Below are 3926 nucleotides of genomic sequence, written 5' to 3' on the forward strand. Positions count from 1 at the left end.
TCTCTCTCTCTCTCTCTCTCTCTCTCTCTCTCTCTCTCTCTCTCTCTCTCTCTCTCTCTCTCTCTCAGGTCCAAATAAAGTAACTCAAACGTTTCGTTATTGACATTTTCCCCTCTACTGGAGTCCTTGGACTTCTGAAGTTTAGGATTGTAGCTTGGCTAGTAATAATAATAATAATAATAATAATAATAATAATAATAATAATAATAATAATAATAATAATAATAATAATAATAATAATAATAATAATGACTGTAACCGGCACTCGGTAGAACACATACCTTCGCCTATATAATGTTGTATCACACAAAATAGTAAATTGAATTATGCAAATTTGGCAGAAGTTTCATGCAAATAAAAAAAAAATGGCCACGGTATGGCAAAAATACGTTTTTGACCTTTTCGTGACGTTAGCTTTTATATTTGACCCAGTCACTCCCGAAATCTAATCATGAAATTTGGTCAAATAGCCTTTGAGCTACACGAATCACAAACACACAGACAAACATGCAAACAAATAAAAGCACACCACCTATCAAAACATAACCTTCGCAACGAAGTTGGCGAATGTAATAATAATAATAATAATAATAATAATAATAATAATAATAATAATAATAATAATAATAATAATAATAATAATACAGTTATGTTTTACATTTTCTAATGAAGTGAAAAATTAGGAATATGTTCCATTCTTTATTCCCGTGATTAAGAACAGTGTGGATGATGTTACCATAAAGTTGGAAATGTTGACATTTCGTCAATGTCTAAAAAAAAATAAGAATCAAATTCGTAATAATTCTTTTTGTTTATTCTTTAGAGAAAACTAAAACTGACATTTTAAAAGTCTGAAGGCCACTCATGAATGGCAGAGGCAATGGACAGTGACATTGCCCCAACAAACTGGACAATGCCTAGAGGCTGACCATATATAAGATCAGCGTTCAATCTCCCTCTCTACCCAAGCTAAGGACTACGGAAGGCTAGGTAATGGCTGCTGGTTGACTCAAAAGGTAGACCAATAGGTTCCCCTAAAGACCCCCATCTTTAGCTAAAAAGGATGGTGAGGTTACAAACACTAAAGGAACTAACAAATCTGAGACGTTACCAATAGGCCACAGATGATTGAATGAAAAGCTGCTAAGATTCGGATAAACAATTACCCCTTGTTTTATAATTGATGTAAAACATAAACAAAATAAATGTAAGCAATGATAAAGCTCTGATGTCTTGTTTTATTCATCACATGAGTTTTCTTCCAGTTTCTGATAAATTCAAAGGTTTCAGACATATTCTATTATTGTGTGAATCTTTTGACATCTCGATTCTCATTATCTCAAAATATTTGCGAACTTCCTCAATAAGTTTTATATCAATATCTTGACCTGATTTAGGATTGTTGATTTGTTATTACAAAACTTTAATTTCAACAGTAATTTTTTTTTCCACACTTTAAAACCTTCATTGTTCATTTTCTTTTAATTTTGTTAAAAGATAAACAGAAAAATATAATTTTTTTTAGAATTTTAGAACTTTATATCGTTGATCAGTTTTGAATAGTTTAAACTCACAGTAGAGGAGAGAGAGAGAGAGAGAGAGAGAAGAGAGAGAGATGAGAGAGAGAGGAGAGAGAAGGAGAGAGAGAGAGAGAGAGAGAGAGTATGATTTTTACCTTCAGATCTCCTTCTTCTTCTTGTTTCTTCCCTTTTTGGCGAAGGATCCTGGAAAATAAAATAAAAGTTCCGAAGATAGTATTTTCTCTCTCTCTCTCTCTCTCTCTCTCTCTCTCCTCCTCTCTCTCTCTCTCCTCTCTCTCCTCTCTCTCTCTCTCTCTCTCTCTCTCTCTCTCATTGGGTATCGAAAAAACATATTAATCAAGAGAAGCTACAAAATCGTCCATAATTAGCCTTCTGTGAACTTGCAGAGCGAAAGTTGTAAAAAATTTGAAGACTATGATAGTGATTTTGAGAGGATATTATTACAGAAATAAGAAGAAGAAGAAGATCATATTTCGAGCGAATTATTGCATGATATCTCCTCTCGCTCTAACTTCCAAACAGATTAAATAACTTCATTGCCAGAAAAAAAAGAAACATAAAAACTTCCTACCGGTAACAGTTAATATTTTTGCATCGGGAGAATATCTATTGAAGTTGTTTTGAGCAATAGAAGTTCCCGAAACTCACGTACTGATTCACTTTTAATCAAGCGAGAATTACGTAAACTCAATAGTCTCATTTTGACTGGATAAACGTCACGCACTTCACCTTAATCCTGATTGGTCTGCAGCTGCCTCGTCTTAATCCTGATTGGTCGTACGCTCTAATCGGAATAGCGACCCTATGTAGGAATGAGTTTGTGCTGGGAATACGGGTATACGGGATTGGGTTGATGGGAATGTTTGCACATGGGACACTAAACCTCTTTAGTAAAAAAATACTGAATCAAAGGCTTTTGCTTATGCTAAGTAAAAATATGTAATACATATAAATCGTGTTTTTTTTCTTATTAAAGCAAACGGAATATATTTTCTCAATTGCTTATTTCTAATGTTATTTATAATTTCAAGGAAGTTGTTGCTTTTATCCTTAAATTGCAGAAACTCCACCGAGATCCAGAAGAAATAATGAAATTATATAAGAAGAAGAAGAAGAAGAAGAAGAACAACAACAACAACAACAACAACAACAACATCAAGAAAAACAACAACAACAACAACAACAATGATAATAATATAATAATAATAATAATAATAATAATAATAATAATAATAATAATAATGATATTATTATTTTGTTAAATATAATGGCTGATTCAATTGATCTTATACTCTGTTTTCTCAATGGCTCTTATTATCTTCTTCTCAGGAATGCTGCATACACCCAGTAGCTGGGAAAAAGTCATCTTTCCTGGTGAGTAGTCAAATTCAGGAATATTAGCCTAATCAAAGTTTTAATGTAAAGTTTACAAGTTAGGTAAAGTTTACAAGTTTGGTAAAATTTACAAGTCGGGTAAACTAATACAGTGAACAAGCTATGCGTTTCGGTAGTGCTGTCTCCCTTCGTCAGGTTTGTGTAGTGGAAACAATGATAGCTACGTCATTTTATATGGCAATTCTGGCTTAGGCAGAAAGGCAGCAGATTTACATTGGCTGCTAGGGCGTCGTGGTTGGAGTAAATAGTGGGATTGGTAAATGGCGGGTTCTCATTTGCTAAGCCACTTGCCAAGAGCGGCTGTAGTTCAGATACACTACCTTTCCACTCACTCATAGGTGATGAGTAGCCATGTTATCCTTCATTGGCTGGGCTCTGATTGGTTGGAGTGCTCGCGGAGAAGGAATCAAGACTAGGAAGGCTGTCCAGTCACTGATCAAAGCTGTCTTGATTGGTAGTGTCTTGATTGGTTGAGTTGTCCTTGGCTGGAGATCTCAAGGCTTGTAGGGTTACTCCTCAGTGTGTTGTTCTTTCGACAAGAAGGGAGAAAGCACATTTTTTGGGTAGTGTTAAGTGTCGATTTTTATCTTTATAAGTAGAGCTTCAAGTATTCGAGGTCTTCTGCTATCTGGAGCACGGCCGATTATCTTAGTGTTCTTGATTATTTCCTCACGTTTAATGTTGTTGTTATGGACGTGGAGGGCATAAGATCTTATGCCACCTTATTGCAGAGTGTCAAGATGGTTTTCTTGGTCATTCCTATATAGCATCCAGAGCATCCTGATTCAGGGCATAAGTAGGAATAGACCACGATGGTCTGTCTAAGGATGTCCTGAGTCGGTAGGTCTGCATTGTTCCTCATGATTGAGGGACCTCGTCTTGGCGGTATGATAATAGATAATCAGCTTAAACTCTGACTTTTACTTCACAGGGGAGACGTGGTTCTTTATTATGTCTCTCACGGCTTTTTCGTCTTTTTGGTAATTGTTA

Source organism: Palaemon carinicauda, chromosome 32 (genome assembly GCF_036898095.1).
Source record: "Palaemon carinicauda isolate YSFRI2023 chromosome 32, ASM3689809v2, whole genome shotgun sequence".
Classification (NCBI taxonomy): Eukaryota; Metazoa; Arthropoda; class Malacostraca; order Decapoda; family Palaemonidae; genus Palaemon; species Palaemon carinicauda.